Genomic DNA, 12,767 nt, shown 5'->3' with positions numbered 1-12,767 from the left:
CTATGTATAGTATCATGTCATCTGAAAACAGTGACAGCTTTACTTCTTCTTTTCCAATTTGGATTGCTTTTATTTCCTTTTCTTCTCTGATTGCTGTGGCTAAAACTTCCAAAACTATGTTGAATAATAGTGGTGAGAGTGGGCAACCTTGTCTTGTTCCTGATCTTAGTGGAAATGGTTTCAGTTTTTCACCATTGAGGACGATGGTGGCTGTGGGTTTGTCATATATGGCCTTTATTATGTTGAGGAAAGTTCCCTCTATGCCTACTTTCTGCAGGGTTTTTATCATAAATGGTGTTTAATTTTGTCAAAAGCTTTCTCTGCATCTATTGAGATGATCATATGGTTTTTCTCCTTCAATTTGTTAATATGGTGTATCACGTTGATTGATTTGCATATATTGAAGAATCCTTGCATTCCTGGAATAAACCCCACTTGATCATGTTGTATGATCCTTTTCATGTGTTGTTGGATTCTGTTTGCTAGTATTTTGTTGAGGATTTTTGCATCTATGTTCATCAGTGATATTGGCCTGTAGTTTTCTTTCTTTGTGACATCTTTGTCTGGTTTTGGTATCAAGGTGATGGTGGCCTCGTAGAATGAGTTTGGGGGTGTTCCTCCCTCTGCTCTATTTTGGAAGAGTTTGAGAAGGATAGCTGTTAGCTCTTCTCTAAATGCTTGATAGAATTCGCCTGTGGAGCCATCTGGTCCTGGGCTTTTGTTTGTTGGAAGATTTTTTTTTTTTTTTTCTTTTTGCGGTATGCGGGCCTCTCACTGTTGTGGCCTCTCCCGTTGCGGAGCACAGGCTCCGGATGCGCAGGCCCAGCGGCCATGGCTCACGGGCCCAGCCGCTCCGCGGCATATGGGATCCTCGCAGACCGGGGCACGAACCCGTATCCCCTGCATCGGCAGGCGGACTCTTAACCACTGCGCCACCAGGGAGGCCCTGTTGGAAGATTTTTAATCACAGCTTCAATTTCAGTGCTGGTGATTGGTCTGTTCAAATTTTCTATTTCTTCCTGATTCAGTCTTGGCAGGTTGTGCATTTCTACGAATTTGTCCATTTCTTCCAGGTTGTCCATTTTATTGGCATAGAGTTGCTTGTAGTAATCTCTCATGATCTTTTGTATTTCTGCAGTGTCAGTTGTTACTTCTCCTTTTTCATTTCTAATTCTATTGATTTGAGTCTTCTCGCTTTTTTTCTTGATGAGTCTGGCTAATGGTTTATCAATTTTGTTTATCTTCTCAAAGAACCAGCTTTTAGTGTTATTGATCTTTGCTATCATTTCCTTCATTTCTTTTTCATTTATTTCTGATCTGATTTTTATGATTTCTTTCCTTCTGCTAACTTTGGGATGTTTTTGTTCTTCTTTCTCTCATTGCTTTAGGTGCAAGGTTAGGTTGTTTATTCGAGATGTTTCCTGTTTCTTAAGGTAGGATTGTACTGCTATAAACTTTCCTCTTAGAACTGCTTTTGCTGCATCCCCTAGGTTTTGGGTCGTCGTGTCTCCATTGTCATTTGTTTATAGGTATTTTTAAATTTCCTCTTTGATTTCTTCAGTGATCACTTCGTTATTAAGTAGTGTATTGTTTAGCCTCCATATGTTTGTATTTTTTAGAGATCTTTTCCTGTAATTGATATCTAGTCTCATAGCATTGTGGTCGGAAAAGATACTTGATACAATTTCAATTTTCTTAAATTTACCAAGGCTGATTTGTGACCCAAGATATGATCTATCCTGGAGAATGTTCCATGAGCGCTTGAGAAAAATGTGTATTCTGTTGTTTTTGGATGGAATGTCCTATAAATATCAATTAAGTCCATCTTGTTTAATGTATCATTTAAAGCTTGTGTTTCCTTATTTATTTTCATTTTGGATGATCTGTCCATTGGTGAAAGTGGGGTGTTAAAGTCCCCTACTATGAGTGTGTTACTGTCGATTTCTCCTTTTATGGCTGTTAGTATTTGCCTTATGTATTGAGGTGTTCCTATGTTGGGTGCATAAATATTTACAATTGTTATATCTTCTTCTTGGATCGATCCCTTGATCATTATGTAGTGTCCTTCTTTGTCTCTTCTAATAGTCTTTGTTCTAAAGTCTATTTTGTCTGATATGAGAATTGCTACTCCAGCTTTCTTTTGGTTTCCATTTGCATGGAATATCTTTTTCCATCCCTTTACTTTCAGTCTGTATGTGTCTCTAGGTCTGAAGTGGGTCTCTTGTAGAAAGCATATATATGGGTCTTGTTTTTGTATCCATTCAGCCAATCTGTGTCTTTTGGTGGGAGCATTTAGTCCATTTACATTTAAGGTAATTATTGATATGTATGTTCCTATTCCCATTTCCTTAATTGTTTTGGGTTCGTTATTGTAGGTCTTTTCCTTCTGTTGTGTTTCTTGCCTAGAGAAGTTCCTTCAGCATTTGTTGTAAAGCTGGTTTGGTGGTGCTGAACTCTCTCAGCTTTTTATTGTCTGTAAAGGTTTTAATTTCTCCATCAAATCTGAATGAGATCCTTGCTGGGTAGAGTAAGCTTGGTTGCAGGTTTTTCTCCTTCATCACTTTAATTATGTCCTGCCACTCCCTTCTGGCTTGTAGAGTTTCTGCTGAGAGATCAGCTGTTATCCTGAATGGGATTCCCTTGTGTGTTATTTGTTGTTTTTCCCTTGCTGTTTTTAATATGATTTCTTTGTGTTTAATTTTTGACAGTTTAATTAATATGTGTCTTGGCGTATTTCTCCTTGGATTTATTCTGTATGGGACTCTCTGTGCCTCCTGGACTTGATTCACTATTTCCTTTCCCATATTAGGGAAGTTTTCAACTATAATCTCTTCAAATATTTTCTCAGTCCCTTTCTTTTTCTCTTCTTCTTCTGGAACCCCTATAATTCGAATGTTGGTGCGTTTAGTGTTGTCCCAGAGGTCTCTGAGACTGTCCTCTGTTCTTTTCATTCTTTTTTCTTTATTTTGCTCTGCAGCAGTTATTTCCACTCTTTTATCTTCCACCTCACTTATCCGTTCTTCTGCCTCAGTTATTCTGCTATTGATCCCATCTAGAGTATTTTTCATTTCATGTATTGTGTTTTTAATCGATGCTTGATTCATCTTTAGTTCTTCTAGGTCCTTGTTAACTGTTTCTTGCATTTCGTCTATTCTATTTCCAAGATTTTGGATCTTGGAAATAGAATCTTGGATCATCTTTACAATCATTATTCTGAATTCTTTTTCAGATAGACTGCCTTGTACCTCTTGATTTGTTAGGTCTGGTGGGTTTTTATCTTGCTCCTTCTCCTGCTGTGTGTTTTTCTGTCTTCTCATTTTGCTTATCTTACTGTGTTTGGGGTCTCCTTTTTGCAGGCTGCAGGTTTGTAGTTCCCGTTGTTTTTGGTGTCTGTCCCCAGTGGCTAAGGTTGGTTTAGTGGGTTGTGTAGGCTTCCTGGTGGAGGGGACTAGTGCCTGTGTTCTGGTGGATGAGGCTGGATCTTGTCTTTATGGTGGGTAGGTCCACGTCTGGTGTTGTGTTTTGTGGTGTCTGCGGACTTTTTATGATTTTAGGCAGCCTCTCTGCTAATGGGTGGGGTTGTGTTCCTGTCTTGCTAGTTGTTTGGCATAGGGTGTCCAGCACTGTAGCTTGCTGGTCGTTGAGTGAAGCTGGGTGTTGGTGTTGAGATGGAGATCTCTGGAAGATTTTTGCCGTTTGATATTATGTGGAGCTGGGAGGTCTCTTGTGGACCTGTGTCCTGAAGTTGGCTCTCCCACCTCAGAGGCACAGCACTGACTCCTGGCTCCTCAATTTGGGATGATGTGTTGTCTATTCCTGTATTCCACAGATGCAGGGTACATCAAGTTGATTGTGGAGCTTTAATCCGCTGCTTCTGAGGCTGCTGGGAGAGATTTCCCTTTCTCTTCTTTGTTCCCACAGCTCCCGGGTCTCAGCTTTGGATATTCCCCGCCTCTGCGTATAGGTCGCCGGAGGGCGTCTGTTCTTCGCTCAGACAGGACAGGGTTAAAGGTGCAGCCGCTTCGGGGACTCTGGCTCACTCAGGCCGGGGGGGGAGGGAGGGGCGAGCCTGCAGCGGCAGAGGCCGGCGTGACGTTGCACCAGCCCGAGGCGCGCCGTGCGTTCTCCCAGGGAAGCCTTCCCTGGATCCCGGGACCCCGGCAATGACGGTCTGCACAGGCTCCTGAAAGGGTGGCGTGGACAGTGACCTGCGCTCGCACACAGGCCTCTTGGCGGCGGCAGCAGCAGCCCCAGCGTCCCACGCCCGTCTCTGGGGTCCGCACTTTTAGCCTGGCTCGCACCCGTCTCTGGAGCTCCTTTAAGCAGCGCTCTTAACCCCCTCTCCTCGCGCACCAGGAAACCAAGAGGGAAAAAAAGTCTCTTGCCTCTTCGGCTGCTCCAGAGTTTTTCCGGACTCCCTCCCGGCTAGCTGTGGCGCATTAGCCCCCTTCAGGCTGAGTTCTCGCCGCCAGCCCCAGTCCTCTCCCTGCGCTCTGACCGAAGCCCGAGCCTCAGCTTCCAGCGCCGCCCGCCCTAGCAGGTGAGCAGACAAGCCTCTCGGGCTGGTGAGTGCCGGTCGGCACCGATCCTCTGTGCGGGAATCTCTCAGCTTTGCCCTACCCCGGTACGTGGGGAGTTTCTTGCCTTTTGGGAGGTCTGAGGTCTTCTGCCAGCGTTCAGTAGGTGTTCTGTAGGAGTTTTTCCACGTGTAGATGAATTTCTGATGTATCTGTGGGGAGGAAGGTGATCTCCGCGTCTTACTCTTCCGCCATCTTCCCCGGAAGTCCCTAGCACTTTCTTGATTAATTCAAGTAAACCACTGCCACCTGACAAGATGTTATGTTCCTGTAACACACATTATGAACCGTTACTTCCCACAGTTACTTCAAAGACAGAAATGAAGTGTCAGAACTTGTTTATATTTAGAAAACTCAGTTATAATATATATGTGGGCAACTTGTATTTGGCATCCAACTAGCCTGGCCTAGTGACAACCTAGTAGGTTCACTTGGCATAAAGTTTACCTCGAATTGAAAATAAGCAAAAACTATTTAGAGATTTCTTTAACTCCTTCTATTATACAATTTGACTGCCTCTGTGGATTATCATTTTTTTCACTTAAGGGTGATTTTTATGATGAATAAAGTATGACACACACATAAGGATCTCCTTAACATGAATATTAACTAAGCATTGGCATCTTCCTGTGATATAGGGAAGGCATCTCACATCTTACATGAGTACTGTAGAGATTATTAATATGTGGTTTCTGGATAGCCCCACTCAGATTTCTTCAAGAGGATCACTCCCAATGGCAGGTGTCTTTCCTGCCTTTTTCCAGTTGCTGTCTCCTTCTTTTTGGGGTCAAAATAGCCCAGAAAGGACATGACTTTCCATCCAGTGACCCTCTTCCTGCTGTGTCAATGCAAGTGTTCTTGAGCTCCCTGTTAGCCCATATGGTTCCCTCTGTAAATCAGAAAAAGACAGCTCTCAGTGCCACTCCTGGGATATTGTCCTAGCAAACAGGGGTTCATATGTGTTCAAATGGTGAAGGCAGCCCTGGCATGTGCACATACAACTTGTGTACCATATGATAAGCCCTGCTTATACCTGTGAAAAAGAAATGCACATTCCTTGCCTATCTCAGCACTGGGTGCCGATGTCCAGGTCTGTCTGACAAAAAGGGTAGTGTTTTGCAATTAATAATATAGGACCAAAGTTTGTGACTGCTTTGCATTTTTAATTATGTAAGATTCCAGGTTATTCCAATCAGAACCTCACTTCCTGTCACTTGCATCCTGATGAACTTTCTGAATAAGAGCAAAAAGATGAAGCTTACATTGGCAGAATGAAAACATCCCCAGATCTTAACCCCTAATAGTGGGCTGGGATTTGTGTGTTGAGTTGTCATTTTTGTTTTTCCTTTCCTTTCCTTACCCTTCTAACCATGGATACATTTTCATTAAGGAAAGGACAAGGGGAAATGAAAAAGCATGAATAGAGCATCTCCATCTACATTTTTGGAGTGTAGTATATTGCTGTGAACATTTCTGTGGGCATCAGTGGAAGTTAATCACCAAATCAAATGAATGAGGCAAATAACAATGTGTAACATTATAAGCAATCAAGTAAGGTTTGCATAGGTTCATTCATCAATACCACCTACTTGTTAATATTCTTTGTGGAGTCAAAGTAGTAAGTTTTAAAATAGTGTTAATAGTGAATAATAATATAAGAGTTTTCTTAAAAATGAATTTATATTACTTTTATATGACTAAATCTCATACTTAAAACATGTGCTCATTATGTCTTGCCCTCACCAAACACATACATGCACACACACATGTACATATACATATAGTATTTAATTTGGTGGGAGTTGAGGGTGTCAAAATGTGAGCATATGCCTTGAGGACATACATCACCTCTACGTTTTTCTATGAAAAAAGTAGAGAATCATGGTGCACTCATTTCCTGTGGCTGCTATAACAAATTACCATGAAGTTAGTGATTTAAATCAACATGAATTTATTAATATTACCATAAAATTCTGGGGGCCAGAAGTTCAAAATAGGTTTGACAGGACGAAACCCAAGATGTTGACAAGGCTGGCTCTTCTGAGGCTCTAGGGAAGAGCCTGCTTCCTTGCCTTTTCCACGTTCTAGAAGCTACCTGCTCATGACTCCTTCCTCGCATCACATCACCTCTGCCTCTTCTGCAGTCAAGGCTCCTTCTTATAAGAACACTTGTGGATACATTAAGACCCCATGGGAAAACCCAGAATAATCTCCTCATCTCAACATTCTTAACTATCACATCTGCAAAGTCCCTTTCATCACATCAAGTGACATTCACAGATTCCAGGGCTTAGGAACTGTATATCTTTGGGGACCATTATTCAGTCATATATTCACAAATAGTAAGGTAATGAAGAGTCAGGAATTCCAGATCAGACAGCCTGGGCTCTTTCTACTTGTTGTGTAAGTTACTTATACTCTGCCTCAGTTTCCTCATTTGTTAAATGTGGATAATAATCGTACCTCCTTTGTAGAGTTGTTGTGAGGATTAAATGAGTTAATATATGTAAAAATCTTAGAAATTGAACTGTACAAGAAAAAAGTCTTAGAACAGTGTCTTGGATACATTGAGTGTTCATTATGTTTGAGTGATGATTATTATCCTACTAAAGACCTGTGCACCCGTTTGGCAGACAGACAGACACACACACACTCACACGCACACACACGTGCATGCACACACACCTCAGCATCACTTTCTCTTGTCTCCAGGGCCTCATCTTAGTTCCAGGCCCAAAGCCAGTGAGCTCTGACTCTGAGCCCATGTTGGCTAAGGCACCATGTCTAAGATGCTCAGTCTCCTTCACTTCTCCCCATGGCAACTCATCTGAGAGCATCAGGGAATTTGGTTCAGCTCTTGTCACATTAAACAAAAGATCCTGCTGCCATGGTCATTGGCAACTGAGAGCAAGATCTTAGCCTGATTCTTGTCCCTACTCGTGCTCCTGTGATCAGCTTCCATCCCAGTAGACTCACTCCTTCCTTCTACCCCAACTGCCCCTTGTCTGCAAAATAAAATCACTGACCAGGGACACAGCCCTCTTTTCTTCCATCAGTCTCTCTCTTGGGATAGAACGGCACCCCCTGTCACTCCCAGCTCTCCGAATCACTCACTCATCTTGTGGAAGTTGACCTCACTGGATCTTTTTGTGACTGTGACCCAGGGATAACTGAGCAGAAACTACAGAGCTATTGACTCAAAGAAGCAAAGCCTTTGCCTTCCATAAAAACATCTGAGATTCTGGCACCTCTTTCTTAATAAGACGTTGTCTTTTCCCAGGCACCCTCCTCCTCACTCCTCTTGGAGCGAGGGAACTGGTCCACCACAAGTGACAGCCATGAGGATATTGGTTTATTTCACTATGTACCTTTCCATTTTCATCCAGCTCTGTAGCTTCTCTGCAGATGTGAACTTACAAAACCTAACAAAGTCACAGAAATTGATCATTTTAATTTCAGTACAATATAGGACAGAAAAATGTCAGCCTGTAGTATAACTGAATGGCGTCAACATATTGAATTCAAGAGGTGACTGAGGTGGCAGTTTTCAGACTTAATAAAGAGTTCCTATGACACAGCTATACTTTCACCTCTTTCCAAAATTATGCTCACAACAGGAAAAAAAGTTCCTTATGAAGCAGACTTTAATCGCCTCATTGGAATACCTCATTTTTATATGCAAAATGCAAAATAGTCCCAAATTCAAATTTCACACTAACTTACTCAGCCTCACCAAGACTTTCATGGGTGAGACTGAAAGTAGACTCTGGTCCCCATCAGTGCAGGAGAAACCATTGAGTAACCATTTAAAGAGGTGATTGAATCCCTCTTGCAAGAGCACTGGAGTCACAGCTAACTGATGAACAAGCATCAACAGGGAGACACTGGAACTCACCAAAAAAGATACCCCACATCCAAAGACAAAGGAGAAGCCACAGTGAGATGGTAGGAGGGGCACAATCACAATAAAATCTAATCCCATAATTGCTGGGTGGGTGACTCACAAACTGGAGAACAATTATACCACAGAAGTCCTCCCACTGAAGTGAAGGTACTGAGCCCCACGTCAAGCTTCTCAACCTGGGGGTCCAGCAACAGGAGGAGGAATTCCCAGAGAATCAGACTTTGAAGGCTAGTGGGATTTGATTGCAGGACATCAACAGGACTGGGGGCAAGAGAGAGTCCACACTTGGAGGGCACACACAAAGTAGTGTGCACATCAAGACCCAGGGGAAAGGAGCAGTGACCCCATAGGAGACTGAACCAGACCTACCTGCAAGTGTTGGAAGGCCTCCTGCAGAGGTAGGGGGTGCCTGTGACTCACCACGGGGACAAGGACACTGGCAACAGAAGTTCTGGGAATTACTACTTGACATAACTCCTCCCAGAGTCCACCATTAGCCCCACCAAAGAGCCTCTAGGCTCCAGTGTTGGGTCACCTCAGGCCAAGCAACCAACACAAGGGAACTCAGCCTCACCCATTAGCAGACAAGCAGATTAAAGTTTTACTGAGGTCTGCCCACCAGAGCAACACCCAGCTCTACCCACCACCAGTCTCTCTGATCAGGAAGCTTGCACAAGCCTCTTAGATAGCCTCATCCACCAGACGGCAGACAGCAGAAGAAAGAAGAACTACAATCCTGCAGCGTATGGAACGAAAACCACATTCACAGAGAGAAAGACAAAATGAAAAGACAGAGAACTATGTATCAGATGAAGGAACGAGATAAAACCCCAGAAAACAACTAAATGAAGTGGAGATAGGCAACCCTCCAGAAAAAGAATTCAGAATAATGATAGTGAAGGTGATCCAGGACCTCGGAAAAAGAATGGAGGCAAAGATCAAGAAGATGCAAGAAATGTTTAACAAAGACCTAGAAGAATTAAAGAACAAACACATAGCACCTATAAGAATTAAAGAAAAAACAAACAGAGATAAACAATACAATAACTGAAATGAAAAATACACTAGAAGGAATCAATAGCAGAATACCTGAGGCAGAAGAACGGATAAGTGACCTGGAAGACAGAATGGTGGAATTCACTGCTGCAGAACAGAATAAAGAAAAAACAATGAAAAGAAATGAAGACAGCCTAAGAGACCTCTGGGACAACATTAAACACAACAACATTCACATTATAGGGGTCCCAGAAAGGGAAGAGAGAGAGAAAGGACCTGAGAAAATATTTGAAGAGATTATAGTCAAAAACTTCCCTAACATGGGTGAGGAAATAGCCACCAAAGTCCAGGAAGTGAAGAGAGTCCCAGGCAGGATAAACCCAAGGAGAAACATGTCAAGACACATAGTAAACAAACTGACAAAAATCAAAGACAAAAAAAATTACTAAAAGCAACAAGGGAAAAATGACAAATAACATACAAGGGAACTCCTGTAAGGTTAACAGCTGATTTCTCAGCAGAAACTCTACAAGCCAGAAGGGAGTGGCACAACATATTTAAAGGGATGAAAGGGAAGAACCTACAACCAAGATTACTCTACCCAGCAAGAATCTCATCCAGATTTGACATAGAGATCAAAAAGTTTACAGAAAAGCAAAAGCTAAGAGAATTCAGCACCACTAAACGAACTCTACAACAAGTGCTAAAGGAACTTCTCTAACTGGTAAGCATAAGAAAAGAAAAGGAATTACAAACCCACAACAATTAAGAAAATGGTAATAAGAACATACATATGGATAATTACCTTAAATGTTAATGGATTAAATGCTCCAACCAAAAGATACAGGCTTGCTGAATGGAAACAAAAACAAGACCCATATATATGCTGTCTACAAGAGACCCACTTCAGACCTAGGGACACATACAGACTGAAAGTGAGGGATGGAAAAAGATATTCCATGCAAATGGAAATCAAAAGAAAGCTGGAGTAGCTATACGCATATCAGATAAAATAGACTTTAAAATAAAGAATGTTATAAGAGACAAGGAAGGACACTACATAATGATCAAGGGATCAATCCAAGAAAAAGATATAACAATTATAAATATATATGCACCCAACATAGGAGCACACCAATACATAAGGCAACTGTTAACAGCTATAAAAGAGGAAATCAACAGTAACACAATAATAGTGGGGGACTTTAACACATCACTTACACCAATGAACAGATCATCCGAAATGAAAATGAATAAGGCAACAAGTTTTAAATGACACAATAGACCAAATAGATTTAATTGATATTAATAGGACATTCCATCCAAAAACAGCAGATTACACTTTCTTCTCAAGTGTGCATGGAACATTCTCCAGAATAGATCACATCTTGGGTCACAAATCAAGCTTCAGTAAATTTAAGAAAATTGAAATCATATCAAGCGTATTTTTGGACCATGACGCTATGAGATTAGAAATGAATTACAGGGGAAAAAAACATAAAAAACACAAACACATGGAGGCTAAACAATACATTACTAAATAACCAAGAGATCACTGAAGAAATCAAAGAGGAAATCAAGAAATACCTAGAGACAAATGACAATGAAAACACGATGATTCAAAACCTATGGGATGCAGCAAAAGCAGTTCTAAGAGGGAAGTTTACAGCTATACAAGCCTACCTCAAAAAACAAGAAAAATCTCAAGTAAACAATCTAAATTACACCTAAAGGAACTAGAGAAAGAAGAACAAACAAAACTCAAAGTTAGTAGAAGGAAAGAAATCATAAATATCAGAGCAGAAATAAATGAAATAGAAACAAAGAAAAAAATAGCAAAGATCAATAAAACTAAAACCTGTCTCTTTGAGAAGATAAACAAATTGATAAACCATTAGCCAGACTCATTAAGAAAAAGAGGGAGAGGATTCAAATCAATAAAATGAGAAATGAAAAAGAAGAAGTTACAACAGACACCGCAGAAATACAAAGCAACATAAGAGAATACTACAAGCAACTCTATGCTAATAAAATGGACAACCTGGAAGAAATGGACAAATTCTTAGAAAGGTATAACCTTCCAAGACTGAACCAGGAAGAAATAGAAAATATAGACAAACCAATCACAAGTAATGAAATTGAAACTGTGATGAAAAATCCTCCAACAAACAAAAGTCCAGGACTGGATGGCTTCACAGGTGAATTCTATCAAACATTTAGAGAAGAGCTAACACCCATCCTTCTCAAACTCTTCCAAAAAATTGCAGAGGAAGGAACACTCCCAAACTCATGCTACGAGGCCACAATCACCCTGATAACAAAACCAGACTGAGATACCAAAAAAAAAAAAGAAAATTACAGATGATGAATATCACTGGTGAATATAGATGCAAAAATCCTCAATAAAATACTAGCAAACAGAATCCAACAGCACATTAAAAGGATCATATACCATGATCAAGTGGGATTTATCCCAGGGATGCAAGAATTCTTCAATATATGCAAATCAATCAATGTGATACACCATATAACAAATTGAAGAATAAAAACCATTTGATCATCTCAATAGATGGAGAAAAAGCTTTTGACAAAATTCAACACCCATTTATGACAAAAACTCTCCAGAAAGCAGGCATAGAGGGAACCTACCTCAACATAACAAAGGCCATATATGACAAACCCACAGTAAACATCATTCTCAATGGTAAAAAACTGAAAGCATTTCCTCTAAGATCAGGAACAAGACAAGGATGCCACTTTCGCCACTATTATTCAAATAGTTTTGGAAGTTTTAGCCACGGCAATCAGAGAAGACAAAGAAATAAAAGGAATACAAACTGGAAAAGAAGAAGTAAAACTGTCAGTGTTTGCAGATGACATGAATTTATACATAGATCATCTGAAAGATGCCATCAGAAAACTGCTAGAGCTAATCAATGAATCTGGTAAAGTTGCAGAACACAGAATTAAAGCACAGAAATCTCTTGCATTCCTATACACTAACAATGAAAAACCAGAAAGAGAAATTAACATAACAATCCCATTCACCTTTGCAACAAAGAGAATAAAATACCTAGGAATAAACCTACTAAGGAGGTAAAAGATCTGTACTCAGAAAACTATAAGACACTGATGAAAGAAATCAAAGAAAGATGACACAAACAGATGGAGAGATATACTATGTTCTTGGATTGGAAGAATCAGCATTGTGAAAATGACTATGCTACCCAAAGAATCTACTGATTCAATGCAATCCCTATCAAATTACTGCATTTTTTACAGAACTAGAA

Source organism: Mesoplodon densirostris, chromosome 8 (genome assembly GCF_025265405.1).
Source record: "Mesoplodon densirostris isolate mMesDen1 chromosome 8, mMesDen1 primary haplotype, whole genome shotgun sequence".
NCBI classification, from domain to species: Eukaryota; Metazoa; Chordata; class Mammalia; order Artiodactyla; family Ziphiidae; genus Mesoplodon; species Mesoplodon densirostris.
The sequence above is the reverse complement of the archived record's forward strand: the minus strand, read 5'-3'. Positions refer to the sequence as shown.